The 18,902-nt window shown below is 45.7% G+C and overlaps 1 long non-coding RNA gene across 1 annotated transcript; it reads right to left on the bottom strand.

The window, feature by feature from the left end:
* Positions 1-998: 998 nt before the first annotated feature.
* LOC122200951 lies at positions 999-10,331 on the bottom strand. Its single transcript, XR_006194016.1, has 5 exons — positions 10,251-10,331; positions 9,677-9,728; positions 1,679-1,751; positions 1,373-1,445; positions 999-1,109 (listed from the first exon to the last, which is right to left on the bottom strand). It is a non-coding gene; the product is annotated as an uncharacterized LOC122200951 (long non-coding RNA).
* Positions 10,332-18,902: the final 8,571 nt, after the last annotated feature.

The raw sequence follows: 18,902 nt of genomic DNA, 5'->3' as shown, positions 1-18,902 counted from the left end.
ATAACACCAGAGTGTAACACTAATAGTAACCTCCTAGAGCTGGTGAGTTCTGCAGAGAACTATGGATTAATCTTGGACACGTCCGGGGACTGGCCTCTAAGGCTGGTAAGATTCAGGGTCTGAATGACTCAGAAGTGTCCAGACATTAAAGGAGCCCATAAGCAGGACAACTCCTACAGGGAAATAAGGCCCTGGGGAGGGGAACCCAGCATACAGGGTCAGGCAGGTGGGCAACCATCCTCTGAGGTGATGACCCGAGGATGATGGCCCATCCCAAGGGAGTCAAGGGTAGACTTCCATCTGAGCCAAAGCCAAGCTCTGAGCACAACAACCCCAGGGGAGGGGAACTGAGTGAAAGAGCAGACAGAAGCTTTGTAGAGAGCTCCAGAGGGAGCACCATGTACAGCCCACAGAAGCTTATCATGTCTACCCAGTAGAGGTGAACCAAAGCCATTTCAGTCCTGCCTGCCCAGTGTGCCTCTGGTCTTGATGCATAGGCAGGCTGAATCTACAGCAGGGACTCAAGGGCACTAAGCCCAGAAGTGGGAAGCTGGAGAAGAAGAATCTAGAGGTGGGGGAGCCGCGATGGTCCCGGACCCCTGAAATCCATCTCCCTTCCTTTCTCCTTCCTTAAGAGCCCCACCGCCTGGCCCTACTATTCTTTCCACGGTTCAAACTCAGGGAAGTCCAGGTTCCCTTCTATACCTCTACTTCTCCATTCTGAGCAGATGCCAAAAGTCCTAGCCACTTAGTTCATTCTCCTTCTGGACCAGCTGCCTCCCCAGGCTGGGACTAGGCCAAGGCAGGCAAGAAGCCCGAAGCGCAACATATAAGAAGGTGCTCTCCTTGGGTTTGTGTAGCTGCAGGCTGAGCACCTAAGGGAGTGCCTTCTTCAGTAATGCATACTGGCTTCTTGCCTCACCCTGGTCCTGGCCCTAGCATCCACCCCCAGGCCTGTGTGTATAATCCTGGGGTGGCTACAGTGAACATCCCTGGAGGGCAATCTTCAGGGACACAGCTTGCTCTGCCCCAACAGGCCACACTGGGAAGAGGAGAGCTGCCCAGATCCCTGGTGGATAAGAACACCTTCTCTTGGCCTCTTATAGACCCTGGGGAAATAAGCAGAGATATTTATGCATATCCAGTCCTCCTCCTCCCCTGTCTGGGAGGCCCCCATGGCAACTCCATCACCCATGGAATAACAACCGACATCCTCAACTTGGCGTTCAAGGTCATTGCCTGTTCTATCTTTTAGTACACTCTGCTGTGACCACTTACGGTATAGCTGGACTGGACGGTGAGCATCTCCAGGGCAAACATTACCTCCCCTCCCAGTGCCTGGCACATAGATATCTGATGAATTACTGGGTACCTTTTCTGTGCAGATGCTGTGTCGGTACAGAAATCACCACGGACCAAGGCCCTGCTTTCTTGGAGCTTATGCTCTAGTTGGGAGATACAAACAAAATACAAATTAAATACATAATACACCACATGATACATATGCTAAGAAGACATCCTCAACTTGGCGTTCAAGGTCATTGCCTGTTCTACCTTTTAGTACACTCTGCTGTGACCACTTACGGTATAGCTGGACTGGATGGTGAGCATCTCCAGGGCAAACATTACCTCCCCTCCCAGTGCCTGGCACATAGATACCTGATGAATTACTGGGTACCTTTTCTGTGCAGATGCTGTGTCGGCACAGAAATCACCACGGACCAAGGCCCTGCTTTCTTGGAGCTTATGCTCTGGTTGGGAGATACAAACAAAATACAAATTAAATACATAATACACCACATGATACATATGCTAAGAAGAAAATAGAGCCTGGCAAAGAGACAGTGAGACAGGGTGAGGGATGCTGTTTTAAATATAATGCTCTTATTGGTAGAGAGGAGACCCCCTTTTGTTGAATGTATTCTGGTTGGTGCAACCAGACCAACACATGACATTCAGCTACAGCAGGTAGCAGGTAGCAGGTGTCGGCAGCAACAACCCCAGGCCAAGGATGGCCCCCATCTCCTGTTTTTATACGTGAAGTTTTACTGGAACATAGCAGTTCCCATTTGTTTACCTATTGTCTATGACTGTTTTCAGACTACAATGGCAGAGTTGCACAGTGGTGACAGAAACCGTATGTCTTTTGCAGAAAAAGTTTGCTGACCTCTGAATTAGAGACTCACGCAATATAATGCATCATCAGTTGCAGATTGCCATGTGAACAGACCCTAAATTCTACGGTAATGACTCTGTGTCATTCCCTTCCTCTGCAATAGGGATAGTGCTTTCTTCGACTCAATTTTCCTAGGCACTGTGTTGGTACATGGCCGCAGATCCCTCAGTTCCTGAGGGGGCGAGAAGGTGGAGGTGCCCAGAAAGCAGGCTTCAGCTGGTAGGGATGCCAATTCTCTTTTCATCTGATGTACAACCCCCCCGACACCCAACCAGCAATATCATTTTCCCCATCTCCCTGCAAAGCCAAGCAACTTTGCCCACCCATTTGCCATTCGACAAAGTCTTTTAAACAGATGACTTTTAATAAGTTAATCCATTCATTGTCTGGAGCTCTGAAAACTGACATAAAAGCACAATGACGCCTAATTAAACTTGTTCTGTGAAAACTAATTTGTCAAACCCAGAAGCACAGTTCATAGATAAATGCTAATATTTGAAAGTCAAATTAAAGTTGAAAAGGTTTGTAATAACAGTTAATTAACTCTTGTTTTGTTTTCCTTCACTGCAAACTGGAACCAACTGCATTGCGGGCGCCTCTTTAACATTTTGGACCACAAAGATAAAATTCAAAGCTTTGAGATACGCCTTTGATGTTGGTATTCTCTGCAGATTCGATATTATTTTAAGTCTCTTTGTTTAAAAATTCATTTTTATTATCCCTGCATGAAATGCATGGCAATTCCCCAAATAACGAGCCATCAGTGCAATTAACATCGTCGATCGACACCAGCGTCCTGATAATTAATACAGACGCGCTGCCTCCCCAGCGAGAACTGTGAGGGCTTGATTTTTCAGAGCAACTGTTCATTTACAGACTCAGCTTCAACCTAATGAAAATGGATTGTGAAACTTTAATGAACAAGACTTTGCTGTCATAATAATAAAGACTTTGAAACAACGCGGAGGCCTCCATAGCAAGCGTCTGGCGCCGTGCTTGTTGCTACGGTACGTCAAACCAATTAAGCCGTATGATGAATATTTACACCGAGGTTTTTTTCAACTCTATGACATAAGATAAACTCGTAAAAGTGAGCATTAATTCTGCATCAACAGTTTCTGACATTACATCGCAGCAAAGATGCATCCGCCCAGCCAAAAGGCTGTGTCTGCCCACCTCTGTTTTGTCTTAATAAATGTCAACAAAGGATTAGAATGCTCCGAAAATCCAATTTGCATGCACAGGTTGTGAATACAAGTGCAAAGAAAATATCTTCCTTGAGGTGCGTGCGTGTGCATGTGTGTGTGTGTGTGTGGCTGGTGGGTATGTGTATAATAGTACCCAGGTGGGCCCGATCCATATGTTTGCATCTCTGTGCCTGGGGGAGTGTGTGTCTGCCTTATGCACATGGATGTGGGGGGTGGCGGGGAGTGGAGGAAGGTGTAACAGTGCATAAACTTGTTTGTGCATATGTCATATTTGTGTACACACATCTTTGAGAATGTACATATTAGGATGATTTTATGGGTTTGTTTGGGTTTCTATGACTATTCCTTGTATCCATTCAATGATTTTTATTAAGCATCTGTTATACTAGACAATGTGAAGTTACAGTGGTTATAAAATCTTTCAAAGGCATCTTTACTCAGAGAACTATGGTCTGGTGGGGGACCCTACACATCAATTAGTATCCAATCACAATAAAGCACGTTAAGTGCTAAGATGGGAAAAGGGAAGAGTATGTTGGGTGCAAATAGCAAATGCACAGAAGACAAATTAAGAGAAATTAGGAAAGACTTTCTGGAAGAAGGGGAACTTACACTTGATCTTAGCCAAAAGGCCGAGAAGCGATGAAGAAGGGGAACTTAAACCGGACTCGAAGATAAGAAGTTAGCCAGGCAAAGAAAGGGAGCCAGATGAAGAAGACGCATCTGGGGGACTTTGTGTATAAATATGTACTGTGCTTATGGCAGCTGGATTTTGTCTAGGGTCTGTGTGCGTGCACCTGTGTGTGTGCTCGAAAAAACACACGGATGCATGTACCTCTGTATGTCCAGGCCTCAGTGTCTGAGAATCCTAGCACTCCGTGGGGCAGGAAATATCTCAAAACCAGACACCGTTCCTCTGGATTAGAATGATACAACACGAGAGCAAAGGGCCATGACTTTGGAAGGCTCAGGATTCAATGACTCTGGATTCAAAGATCTGTTACCCCCATTTCTACTCTAACCCGAATTTGTAAGTCAAGCTATCACGTACCCAGGACTGCCTGAGCTTTGTATTTACAGATGCACGGGACTTCCCAGAGGCTAATGGAAGATGGATTTACCCCCTGATTTCACAAGCACAGTAGCGTAGCAATTTTTAGGTCGGGGATTTCCAAACAACCTTATCCTAGAAGGAAGAGTATCAGCCATAGGTGAGTCAACCATATTACAGTAACTTCTGAATCTAGCTGTATTTCAGCCATACACAATTGTGCACATGGGTATGGATACAAAAGCACAACTTCTGACACTACTGAGGTTAAAATAAAAATTCAAGAAGCTAACACTTTGCCACAGCTGCCCCTGTGCTTCTGAGACAAGCTGTATCCAGGCAGTGCAAGACTCCGCAGTTTGTTTTCCACTTGGACAATAGGTCATAACTTACACTATGTGCATCCAGAGCACATCCAGTTTCAAGGGGAAAAGCAATCTAGATGGGAGCTGGCCCAAAGAGCTGTCACAAACCCATGTACTTTATCCATGGGGAACCCCCTGTCTGGCATTTGGAAACTCATTTTACTCACAAAATTCCTGGACGTTCTGTTCCCAAACTTCTACTACTACTGCCTCGGCAGTCAACTAAAACTGTAAAGAAAGCTACTATTCACAGACGCCTCACCAATCACGATGACGTCGAAGTTTGTTCTGGCTCCATTCATCATGGGGGCAAACAGTCCCACCCATTTTCCCAGGGGCATGTCTGAGCACCGGTTGGTGTTCCTAATGAATGACCTCAAGTCCCCAAGACAAGGTTAAATTGTACTGTTTCCTCGGGTGAAGAAAGATACAAAGATCTGTAGTTAGGGGCGCCTGGGTGGCTCAGTCGGTTGGGCATCCGACTTCGGCTCAGGTCACGATCTCGCGGTCCGTGAGTTCGAGCCCCGCGTCAGGCTCTGTGCTGACAGCTCAGAGCCTGGAGCCTGTTTCAGATTCTATGTCTCCCTCTTCCTATGACCCTCCCCTGTTCATGCTCTCTCTCTCTGTCTGTCTCAAAAATAAATAAATGTTAAAAAAAAAATCAAAGATCTGTAGTTAAATAATTTTTTAAGGCTTTGAATCGTTAAAGGGTTAGCCCTTGGCCGTCCAGAAAGTTTAACTCTCCAGGTTCAGATTCACAAGCATATACTGAGTGCCAAGTAGGCATTAGGCTAGATATTTCTGCTAGTTGATCTCATAGAGATCAAAATCCTAAGAAGCAGAATTTATTGCCCCTATTTTAGAGATGAGAACATTGAGGCAAGGAGAAGTTGGGTTGTAAAGGGCAGGGACACTTCTTTTGGTTCTCTTTCTACTTCTAAATACTTCATCCAGAGACATGAGGACTTACAACAGATGCTTACAATGTCCCCATACGTGAATCAACAGGCAATGTCATCACTATTTGGAGGGCTCTCTTCCCTTTGCGTTTACCCAAATCCTCTGTCAGCATCATGGTCCTAGTTTGGCCTCCCTTTGAGGAACAACAGAAATAGGTACTTCTTGAAGAAAGATATTAGTTTACTTGGAGTGACACATCGGAGGACACAGAACCCCTTGACACACCTAAAGGGCTCGAGGAAAGGAAAGTGACATTTGTGCTTTCCCCTGTGTTCTCTCATTTAGTCTGAACCACCTCCTTGTAAATATGTGCGTGTATAATGCACATATTACAGAATTCTTCTATGCTGTGCCAGTCACCGCACAAGCATTATCTCTACTATTCATGATGCAGCAAGTGGGTAACAGGACCCCAAGAAATCTGAGGGGCTGAGAGGTTTAGAAAGCTGCCCAAAGTTATAAAACATGAGTGGTAGGGTTGGGATTTGAATGGAGGCGGTCTGACTCAAGGCCCAGTATTCTTTCCCTTACGTTATGCCCCTCTGAGAATAAGCCCCGTGGTCCAAAGGGGCCAAGCCTGTCACTTCTGTGAAGGTCCCTCCAGTTTAGGGTTCATGATACAGAAAAAAAGATTGATTTTGTCTTATCAGGGCTATGGGGGCAGTTCAGCTCCCTGAGACTGGACTTTCCTGAATCTTATAAGGTGTGGGGAGAAAACCTGGTCCTGTGCCTCCTGAAGGCAAGAGGGCCTCATCACTTAGCCTGGAGACTTAGGCCAGAGACTTCCAAGGATCTCTGTACCTTAAGCCTCGCCTTGTCCAACCTCTTTGCAATATCCCAGGGGCCTTTATTGAAAAACTATCAGTGTCTTCAGATATCTCTCAATGAAGTCCATTCTATCTTTATACAGTTATTCTACAGAATGAAACTAGAGTTAAAATCTGTCTCTAGAGTTTCCACCCACTTGTCCAACACCAAGCCCTTCCTCCGTGGGACCTCTTCTCCATTCAGAGAGTAGAAGCAGTAAGGACACGTGCTCCTTTTCAGGATGCATACCCTGGGTCTGTCGGTGGCTTCCGTTCTCCTCAATGAGCTTCCGTGGGTCTCCGACTTGCAGACTGCCAGACAGACTGGCACCGAGCCCTTGAATGATCGAGCAGCCCTCTCTGCAGTCAGGCTGAAGGAAGGGTGTGTGCTCTGGTCAAGCTCCAGCCTCTATAGCCTCTGACTCTCAGACCTTCTGAGAAAGCCCCATCCCATCAGACATCCCAAAGGCCTCCTCTCCACCCTCAACATCAGAGTCCCGGACCCTTGTGAGTCAGCACCCCTAGGAGCCTAAATATCTGTTAAGTGCTTAGCAAAGTGCCTGGGGAGGAGTGCCCACTGAGTATATGGTTCTATTATTACTGTTATCAGTGTTGGTACCTGGCAACAGTATCTCAGGGTATTTAGCAGGAGCAGGAACTAAGGCTCACAAAACATAAATGGTGCTGATAAAGGAAATCTGGGTTCTCATCACAGTTCCACCATTCAAGATGAGAAGGAAGAGGAGGAGGAGGAAGAGAAAGATTTTTATCCTAAGGGCCACAAGAACAAGCACCAATTCTACCATGCTTCGAACCACCAGGCACATTGAATTGAACGCGTGCAACTACCCTGTGAGGTGGGTGCTATTATTTACTTCCATTTTATAGATGAGGAAACCAAAGCTTTGAGAGTTAGACACCTTGACAAGGTCACGTAACAGGTAAGCGATGGGATTCGAATCTTGGTAGCCCAAGAGTCCCTAAGCCCCTGCTATTAACCATTATAGAATATTTTCCTGTCACTAACTTGCAGTGTGAGTTTGGGCAAGACACTTCCCCTCCCTGGGTCTCGATTCCCCCTTGCCCTGGGTTTTCATACTCCAGTAGGCCAAAGAATTGACTTGCGAAAGGCAGTGGAGGTTCCTGGGGAAGCCGACTCTCCCTCACTGGGTGCGCCAAGCTCCACCTTCCTGCATCTGAATTCCCTCCTGGCTGCCAGGGCAGCTCTCAGACTCATCTGAACATGCAAATCAGAATTAATTATTCAAGACTGGGTCTACTTTGCATACCAATTCCATTTTCTTCTGTGTGGGAAGGTTCTCACCCCTTTTAACAGTTTAGAATAATGTGCATCAGACCTCAAAAATGAAAACAAAAGTTTAAAAAAAAACTGGAGGAAGAGGGATAAATTGGTTTCTTTTGCTGGTTGTTCCCCCTGGCCGGGGATGGGCAGGGCTGGCTGGAAACCAGAAGGACAGAGGAGCCTGCAGGCTGGGATGCTCTCTGCCATTAATGGTGGACAAAGGGCTCGTGATTTCTTGATCATGTATACCTTTGAGAATCTATGGAGTCTCTCTTCCGAAAACAAAAAAGGTGCAAATCTACAAAATGTGGTCTACAACCACAGAGTGTACCCTGAGAATGCTCAGCCCTGAACCCCTTGTTAGGAAGACAGGAATGGCTCAAATCATAAATATTGTGGAGAGGAAGGCCCATGGGGTTCCTGGGCATACAGGTGCATCAGTGAGACTTAAGGAAGATGCCAGAGACATTGGCCCCCACATAGTCCAATATAGTTTACCTGAGATGCTTAAAGACCCTTGGGTCCTTCTCTGAGACCAAAGTGAACAAGGCCCATTTCAAGGCACCAAAGCCTTGATTGGCTAATGCAAGAGTATGTACTTAAAGGAAGATATCTTCAGGGGCCCTGAGTGGCTCAGTAGGTTAAGTGCCCAACTCTTGATTTCCACTCGGTCATGATCTCATGATCTGTGAGTTCAAGCCCTGCACCGGGTTCCATGCTGACTGTGTGGAGTCTGCTTGGGATTCTCTCTCTCTCTGTCCCTCCCCTGCGTGTTCTCGCTCTCTCTCTCAAAATAAATAAATAAACATAAAAAAAGACACATACCTTCAACCACATTTCTGCAGAAGATGTAAAAATATTATTTCTAACTTATACTATTTCATTTGATCACAACTATAAAAGTCACCACACAGAAACGAAGATGAGAGGAAAAGAAGTACAATTTGCATGGAAGTTATTGTTGAGTGTAACCATAGGTAATATTTTTTCTTTTTGCTGATTTTCTACATTTTTTTCTCTTTATTTTCTACAATAAAAAGTGTTGCCTCATGAAGGAAAACACATAAAGTTTACACTAAAAATTACAAAGGAAGACCAAAGATTAATAGTCTCTGCCCATGGGGACAAGTGGACTATATCACGGTATTAACAAATAAATAATTAGAAGCGGGTTAACTTGCAGGAATGGCCATGATGGACTGAACGCGGGCAGAGGAGAGAAAGCAGGCCGGAGGAGAAAGAGAAGGATGAACCGAAAGCTCATAGAGAGGCAGAGAGAGCAGCGCCTATGCTGGCAATCCTCCCCATGAAAAAGAGAGAGAGCGAAAAAAATCCCACCCTGGCTTCTGACTCCCTCAGGGGATCCTGCTGAGTTCTGTGACACAGATTTAATCTTTCCACACAATCCTCTCCTTGCCTAGGCAGGCTTAAGTGGGCTTGGTCTCACGTAACCAAATAGCACCGAAGACAGCTTGCGGCCAAACAGAATAAGAGTGTCTACTCTGTGACCAGGTGTCTGTGACATCCGGGTGAGTGCGGGTGACATCTGAGAAATTATGTGTAACATCTGCATGGGTGTGTTTGTGTAACAGGCCAAGTGTGTGTAACATCCAAGCGTTTGTGACATGTTGAGAGAGTGTGTGTGTGAGATCAAAGTAAGTGTATGTAGCCCTGGAATAAGTATGCATAGTTAGCTGGAGTCAATAAATGTTTAAATCTGTGACCTGTCAGTTGTAATTTCTATCAATTTCCCCTCCACAATCTGGGCTTACACTCAGCCCGAGGGTCTCATCTTTGCAAATCTCACCTGGGGCCGGGGCAAACGTTCTCTGGATGCTTTTCTGCCGGGGTCCACAGGCCTGCAGAGAGAAGGGCAGCCAGTCACGTTCACCCCCTCCCTGCTCCTCAGGCGATGTCAGCTGACTCTCCACAACCCCTTTGGAAAACTGATGTTCAGGGCCAAGGGGCAGGTCCCCCTTGATCGTAGCATCAGGGCAGGATCTCATCCAATGCTCAAAGCAAACTTTGGGGGTAGTCAAGACAGAGATAATGATTCCTCCATCACAGGCAAGTAAAACTGAGGTCCACGGTGATAAAAAGGCTCGTCCAAGTCACATGGGTTAGGAGCAGTGAAGATTTGAACTCAATTCTCTTGACTCCACAGCCTGTGTTTTTCCCAAAATGTCACACTCCTCCCAGCTAGACCCAGCCCTAATCTGGTCTCTGTTCACTTCCTGTCTCCCATCAAGAGCCCCCCAAGATGGGCATCTGCTTCAACAGCAGGAGTGACATCAGACCCCACTTGCCAGTGGCTTTGAGCCCACAAGTGTAGGCACTGACACAGGGAAATGGACACTGAGCCTAAAACTGTGCAAACTGACACCTGAGCAGTGCTGGGAAGGCAGATTCATTCTGCTGGTTTCCTGGCATTGATCTTCCTTGGAGTACTGATGACATAGAATCGCTACATCACAAAGCCCCACTAAAAATGTTTTGCCAAGGCTGAAGCAGAATCCAGAAAGTCCAGGAGATTTGGCCTGGCTGAACACTTCCTGTAACGGGGGTATGTTTCTAAAGCTCTACTGTAGCAGCATCCAAAGGGTGCTAGAAAGGCATCTCACTTGGCCAAGGCCTAGAAGAAGAATGTATTATTTCATTAGGTGTCAAGGCTACTAGGCTGTGTGGCCCTGGGGGGCTGGCCTTGTTTCGTGCTGCTTCCTTCCCGATGAGACCGGCCCAGCCTGTGAGGGCTATCTGCAGTAACCAGTGAAATTGTGTGGTTAACTCCTATCCCATCCTTAAACGATGTCTGCCTTTCCAAGAAGTGAATTTCTTCACCTGGGCTTGAAATTCCAATGGGATGTGCCATCTGGAGGGAAACCTCTGTTTCCAACCCCCTCCCCACCCGGGGATCAGACAGAACATTACCTTTCCTTGACGCCTCACTGTGAACAAAGCCATCAGAGCCTTTCTTGAGAGCAGGATTTTATGGGAAGCACGTGGGGAGCATAGAAGGGACCTGGCTGAGGTTGGGGAGAGGTGGAGAATGTGTAAATGCAAAGACAGTGAGCTAAAGTCCAGCAAACTGTACCGATGCTGCAATTTGCAGAAGGCCTATCCGCTCAAGCTCCAAGTGGAGATCCTTGTGTCTGAGCACCGATGAAATGACCGTTGCATGTTTCACATGCGGTGCTGTGGGCACTTCATATCCATGACCTCTCTTAATTTCTTGTCCTTCAGGTCTTGGGCTCACTAGTTTGCACCAATAAAGGAATTCATGGGCTGAAAGATGAACAAAATGGCTAAGCCAGACGGGCGAGATAGCGACTCAATAAAAAGGAAAGAGAATGGCCCAGGGGTTGCCCCCGACGTTAGTTTTGAAAACATTTTCTGCCCATATTCTCCATAAACTATTTTCAGTGGATCAATTTTTATCCTGGCTGTCTTTTCCCTACTCGGCTAGGAAACCGTCGCATGAAAAAATGGTAGATTTCTGTTAGAAATAGAAGGCGAAATCACAAGCACCACTATTAATGAGGTGATTTAAAAATATATATATTCAATCAAGAGTAATTGGGGCTGAGCATAGTAAGTCATGGAAAATTATAAGCTCTGCCCACTCTAGGGCATGACTGGCTATTAAAATCTTTTTCACACCATTGCCTACAAAAAGCAGCTGGGCATCATGCCACTGGGAAGGTGGCAGCAGAATGGCCTCATTCCCTAAACAGGCTTGCAAAAAAGAGGACAATCAGTTGGATTGCTGAATCAAACTTAACCCTTCTTATGCCACGTCAAGTGGATTTTTGACAAAGAGCAGTCAAGAGTTAACGCTTCGAGAGTGAGCTGGGGAATGGCTTTTCATGTGAGAAACATTTGTTGAATGTGTTCATTGAATACCCCCATGCCCTTTCCATCCTAGTAATCCCACTTCCTTTCATTGTCAAAACAAATAGACGTATCCCATCTTAGCCTCCTTTCTTCATAAAGGCTGGAACTGGAGTTCAGAGAAGCCAGGGTGCAGCCCAAGATCACACAGTCAATCTGTGCCACGCTGAACTTGTATATTTTGATTCTGCCCCAACAGCTGTTCTCGTGACCCACAGACACCCTGCTTCCTTGTTCTGCATCCCCAGCCATGGGTTGATAAAGACCAACAAACTTCAGTTAACCAGAACTCCTGGCATTTTCTTTAATGTTCCCCATTTTAGTTAGAATTAAAGAGAAAACCCTTCCAATTCCACCTTGGGACTTGATAAATTTGGAACTATGTCTGGGTATCTTTTCCGTATTCGCCTGTACAAAGAACATGGCGAATTAGAGTCTTTCTAGGAAGGAAATACTTGCACAAATAATCCTCTTTGAACATATTTCTCACCACCCAGGACTATGAGTGGTTGGAGTCCCTGAATCCCTCGAGGTCCAAGTTCCCTTAACTGGCCCCTGCCTTCCTGCCTCTCCTTCTTTTTGCTCCCCTTCCATATTAAGCCTAAGACCCAGAAAGAGGCAGGGACTTGGCTGACTTAAATATGGGCTGATCCTAGCATGTACCTTTTCTTTCTTGCTAATAAATCCATCAGATGAGGCTGCTACACTGTGTTCTACTCCATATTTTTAAAATAAGCAGAAGGAAAACAAAAATTCTATTTCAATGAAGAGTTTAATTAGCTGGGATCTGTTTTGTCAAGGTTAGAGGTCATGCTGGATGATGGAAAGAACTCCTAACCAAGAGTTGGTTAACAAAGGTTGTAGCCTCAAATTCACTATTACAGGTGTAACCATGGGACATTTATTGAACCTCTCTGAGTATCAGTGTCTTCAACTTTAGGTGGAACTAATGATACTTACCTACTTTGCAAGATGGTTGTGAAGCTCATATAATGAGTATGAAAGTATTTGGAACATTGAGATGGGCCTTGTGCTTGTGACTTGGCCCAATAGAATCCCAACCTCTGATACATGTAATTGAAGCACTACCAGAACCATAAATGGAATAGCATGAAAAGAGCAAAGGCTTTGAGATCAGACTGGTGCTGGTTCAAATGTTGAAACTACCACTCGCTAGTTGAATGCCCGTGAACAAATTAATTATGCCTGTGGAGTCTCACTTTTGAAAAACTAAGCAATTGAAAAAAGCAATACTTTTCTCACTGAGTTATGAAAAGGATGACAATGGTGTGCCGGTAAATGTTCAACAACCAGCTTTCCGAACTCAAAAAGCCCTGGCTGATAGGCTCCCGCCGTGTAAATACTCTCACCCCAGCCGCTTCGAGTTGCCAACATGGCGTCGCTGGATGCCGAATGTGTCCGCTTGGCTCTTGCAAGCCAGCCTGAGCCAGCGCCAGCCCACCTCTCATATTAGATGAGTTAATGAATGTGAAGACCCACGACAGCTTTCCCATTTACCAGAAAAATCACAAATGTACATTGGCTTTATTTTGCTTGGGCCCTGTCTTCCAAGTCCCAGAATCTGAGGCAGACACTGAGGTGAGCTGCGGAGGGGAAATCGGGAAGTACTTTCATTCCTGGAATAAAGGAAATGGAGGTGATAACTGGAGGGAAGGAGCATCCTGGTGCTGAGGTGAGAACCAGGTACCAGAGGAAGATAACCAGCAGGAGAAAGAGGTCTCCTTCCTCCAAGCCCTGGATACAGTGAAGGACTGGAATTCATACCCAGACTAGCCTTGGTATCACCCAGATCTTGTTCATTCCACCATCACCTAGGTAACCGGGGCAGTGTGGGATTAGTTGCCTGGCAACAATGCCCATCTCTCTACTCCTGTACACACCCTCAGGCCCTCACCCCTGTGACATTCCCTCCCCACAGGCCACTGCCTGTCCCAGCAACACGACTCTCTACTGCCACTCCTAGCCCCTGGCTAAGCCAGTCCCGGGCCCCCCTTAACTGGAGTACACCTGCCCAGAAATCCGTAAATCTGCTAGTTCTCCTAGAAGAAAAGCACCAGAGACGAAGAGTCCAGATCAAGAGCCAGGGGCCTTAGAGTCCAGTCTCAGCTCCACAGAGGACCAGCTGCTGCAAGACCTCGGGCAGGTTGCTTGACTTCTCCGAGTTTTTGTTTCTTCATCCCCCAAATGGAGATTTCCCTCTCATCTGCACAATCGGGATTTTCCTTCATCTGCAAAATGAGGGATTACAACACTTGCTAGGCCAATCCACACAGTTATCCTCGGCCCGTGTGTGAAGAGTCCTCTGACACACATGGAGTGCGAGGGGAGATGAGGTGATTATTATAATCGCCTGCAATGCTGGCATTACATGGGCTTCCAGCCTCTCCAGAGTTCCCCAAAGCTAGGCTGAGGCCTTGGCACCAGGAAACCAAGGGATGAGTGAAGCCGAACCTCTTCCAGGACAAAGCAGGTGACATGTTCTAATGGATTCTGAAGAGGGTTTGTGTTCCTGCCCTTAACCAGTGTAGCGCCATTTGTACAGGCGGCCCGGAAGCCCGCCCAACGGCTCGGGCTCTCCGAGAGGAAAATTGGCAGCTCCGGGAAGTGAGCAGCTCTCAGGTCGGACTTGATTAGGGACCAATTTGGGCCTGTTAGCCGAGCCTCCAGTATCATCTCGGCCAATTACTGGCCCAGCCTGGCCTGCAGCTGGCTGCTCCTTCCAAGCTGGACACTTTTATTTCCAGCAGAGCTCTCCCTGCGCCTGAGGCAAGAGACCGGGGTGACTGTAGCCCATTAACAAGATGGAGAGAGAAATAACTCACTCTGTTAAGGTAACGGTGTGGGTGGGGCTGGAGCTGGAGCTTTAATTAAAAAAAAAAAAAAAAAAAAAGCCCTCAATAAACAGTCTTGTGCCTCGCGTGTAATAAGTATGGGAATTTATAAACTCTCCCAGCTACGGGGCTCTGATGGCTATTAAACCTTGCGTCTGGCAGAGGAATTTTGGCCTTATGGGCAAACTGTGTTCTTCACCCCTGCCAAGCCAAACAGGCTGGCAACAGGAGGGAGGTGGGTGGGACCCTCTGAGACTGCCCCCCAGCCCTTCAAGAGCTTCTGGGGTCAGGCTATCCCCCAAATTGTGCTGGCCCTCAGGAAAGTCAGAATCTGTCAAAAGGCTCTCCTATCCTGCCCCTTCCCCTGCCTCTGCAGGAACCTGGAACTCATTCCTGCCTCCCTCCAGCTAAGGCATTGCTCCCAGGAATGCAAACAAGAGGGTCAAACTCAAAAGCCCTCCCCCGACTACCTAGAGCTGGTGCGACCTTGTATATTTAACAATCCTCACCATGGCATTCAAAGTACCCCCCACCATCCAACACTTTCTTACCATTCCCTGCCACTCTGCTTCCGACTTATCCTTCATGCGCTCATCGTACTGTCTCTTGCCTTTGGACCTCTGCTTTTGCTGTTCCTTCTGCCTCAAGACCTACCTCCTCCTATGCTTGCTTGGCGTAGCGTGGTCGTACAGGGTGGACCCTCAGGCCAACCTAGACTTGGAATCCCCACTCACCAGCTGTTTCATCTTGGGTGTAAGTTTAGCCTATTTAATACCTCAACCTCTCCAATGATGAAATGGAGATTATGACACCTACATCACAGGGCAACTGTAAAGATTGAGAATGTGTGTGTGTGTGTGTGTGTGTGTGTGTGTGTGTGTGTTGTATTTGGCACACAGTATGCATTCCATAGCTATTTGTTGCTGTAGAAGTCGGCAAACTATGGCCTGCAGGCTGATTCCATCTACTTGTTTATGTATGAATAAATAAAGTTTTATTGGAGCACAGCGTCGGCCACACCCATTTGCTTATATATTGTCTACGATTGCTCCCTGCTACAGTGGCAGGGTTGAGCATTTGTGGTAGCAGCTGTATGGCCCCCAAATCCCAAATAATATACTATCTGCCGCCTTACAGAACAATTGTGCCGAGTCCTTCTTTAACAGCTAATGAAGATGCTGACTCTAACTCCCTCCCCCCACACACAGACACAACCCCAGGCTGCATCCTTTCTGTGCTTACGGCCACCCCTCCTTTTCCCTTTACACGCTTAGCATTGCCATGTTCTGCTGGGGTGTCTGCCTCCACCACTGGACTGTGAGCCCTTCGAGGGAAGGAGCCACTTTGTCTTCATTTGTTTTTCTCCCACAGGTCATACTGAACAAATTATGAATAACAGATGAACGAGGAAGTGACCATATCTTGAGCCCCAGAGAGACTCAAACACAAGGCCGGTTAGCTGAACAATGCTGCCCCATTTAGGATGGAGCAGACCCAGCTTACTGAGTTGGGGCTGCTGGACATTTACAGAAAAAACCTTAGCCTTGTCTGATTTTTCTCCATGCTTTCCCAAGACAGAGCCATTTCCAATTTAAAAAGCGTCAAAAACATGAGGCGATGAGGGAGAAGAAAGAAGCACCTTGATATCCACACAGAAGTTTTCAGTATTATTAGTGCTAAGTGTTACAAACGCTCATTTTTCCTTCTTCATCACCATTAGCTAACCTTAGTAGAGTGCTAGTTATTCACATGAGGTTTGAGGGAGTGGGTGGTGATGAGGCAGGAAGGGAGCTGGCGACCCAAGAAACACAATGGGAAATTAACACCGGGACGATGTTATTACGGCAATTGCCGAGTCGTAAGTAGGCTAAGCAAATAGAAAGTTGGTCAAGTCTGAGGTTTTCTAGAACTTTCTTCTGCCTAGACTTTCGTCAAGAAAAGGGGAATATCTAAGCTTAAAGATAAAAGCGATAGGAGAAAAGATGCTATGACCTTGATGAACACATCCATACAAGCAGACACTACTAGTTCACAGCCTTGAAAGAAATTATTCCTTTGACACCAGATATGGAAAATTCTCTATGCCTCATAGAGGGAAGGAGGGGATTTAGTGGGGGAACTAAATACACGGGGGAACAAATACAGATAAAAAGGAAGCCTCCGTCCCTGCCTTCAGGGAGTCCATCGTCTAATGAGAGGTTAAAACCAGTAGGATTGTAATCGTCCTTATAAACCTGAGTGAAAACCCAACCGACAATGTGTACAATGAACCCCAGAGACTCAATCAGTTCCTATTACTGCGAAATCTCAGGTTAACCAAAGATTCCCAGCCAGTGACGCACTGACTGTAAGCAATATTTGAAACAATAAAACCTCCTGTAACAGGAAAAGAATTCAAAGAAGCCCTTGGGATCTTTGTAAAAAGGTTTGGCCTATTTAAACACTTGCTGCATAATTGAGTACTCCAGCACATTGGGCAAAAGATTAGGTGAGATGTAACTTTGACAAAGTTACCAAGAGGACCAAGGGCAACAGAAATCCCAGAACTGAAAGGCACCACAAAGTCAGTATCTTCTCCATTGGATTCCTTGAGACGTTTCTAGATATTTTACCTAGAAATTGTCACATAGGTGTTTTTACACTGGAGTAATTTGTGTGTTCTTATGTAGTATGACTCTTAGAAAGGAATAGACTTATGGCATTTCTAAACATCTTACATGTGTTTGATCAGGAAACAGGTTTTCTAGACTACCATCCCTCTCTCATGTTCTGTGTGGACAATGATCTCAAGGTGTTGATAGTATTGTGAGCTTTTTGAGTAAAGAATGACTCAACTTTTTTGGTATTGCTGGTGCCCAGGACATACCCTGGCCATAACCTGGTACTTTCTAACATTAGAAATGTTAGTGGTGGGGCGCCTGGGTGGCTCAGTCGGTTGAGCGGCCGACTTCGGCTCAGGTCATGATCTCACGGTCTGTGAGTTCGAGCCCCGCGTCAGGCTCTGTGCTGACAGCTCGGAGCCTGGAACCTGTTTCAGATTCTGTGTCTCCCTCTCTCTGACCCTCCCCCATTCATGCTCTGTCTCTCTCTGTCTCAAAAATAAATAAAGGTTAAAAAAAAAAAAAAAAAAAAAAAAAGAAATGTTAGAGGCTTGGAACCAGCCTATGGTCAAGAAGCTGATGTTCTGAGCTTAAGTCATAGATATATCATAGCCCCAGGCCACCGTCGACCTTCTGTAGCACAGAGAAGGCACAGGGAATTTCGATTAGTTTCTCCAGTCTCCAGACTCCAATGGAACTCAGTTTAGAACAAAATGTTTCCCAAAAACTTATATAGCTTGTCCTATCAGCGTCCAGTAAAGGCTACTCATCCTTAAGAGATTGAGTCAGATTCTTCTGAAATGGCCAGGGCCCACAGACCCTCTCCAGCTCATGACTCCCCAGAAGTAGCCATTACACAAGGAGAGTGTCATGTGTCAACTTCATCCGAAGTTAGCAGATTTTCTTGACTGCTAACACTTTAGAGAATGTTTTAGCAGAAATACTTGGGGCAGATATAAATAAGTTTCTAATCTCATTAACAAATTTCTATAACATTCTTACTATCAAGTGCCTGGAGATCATAGAAATTATTTTATTGGCTACATTAATTTCCTCTTGAAACCTCTCAACATATCAATTTGAAATACATCATCTGAATTCTGCAGTTTCATTTCAATATGTTAATAATCATAGGTAAACAAACCCAAGGCTGAAATTGTCTACAAAGAGTGGAGGGCAGCTTGTTGGATGTTCACAAACACAATGTAGGATAATTATACACTAAACACTTAAACTTGCTAGCACACAGAAAATTTACAAAGATCAATTGCTCGTAAAAAAAAAAAAAAAAGAAAAAGAAAAAAATTAATCAAATGAGAGAGTTATCTAGCAAATGGTTAGAAAACTTGATGGGAATTCCTTTGATAACACCATTTTGATTTGATTAGTTGTACTATTTTTATATCTTTAGCAAAGAGAATTTGATTATACCGCTGAGCTCCTTTTCTGCAGAAATATTACAAAGCCATTAGTGGCTAAGAAGAAAGTGTAGAAGGAGGATTCAAATACATTTTTAAAATTACAACCTACTCCTCTCTCTTCTCCTTGTTTTTTTTTTTTTTTTCTTTTTTTAAAGTGATATTAGTTTGTGAAGGCTGCTGTAACACAACACCACAGACTGGGTGAGAAATTTATTTTCTCACAGTTCCGGAGGCCAGAAGTCAGTAATCAAAATATTGGCAGGGTCGCTTAC

This window comes from Panthera leo, chromosome D1 (assembly GCF_018350215.1).
Source record: "Panthera leo isolate Ple1 chromosome D1, P.leo_Ple1_pat1.1, whole genome shotgun sequence".
NCBI lineage: Eukaryota > Metazoa > Chordata > Mammalia > Carnivora > Felidae > Panthera > Panthera leo.
Note: the sequence above shows the minus strand (reverse complement) of the source record. Positions and strands in the feature narration are given on the sequence as shown.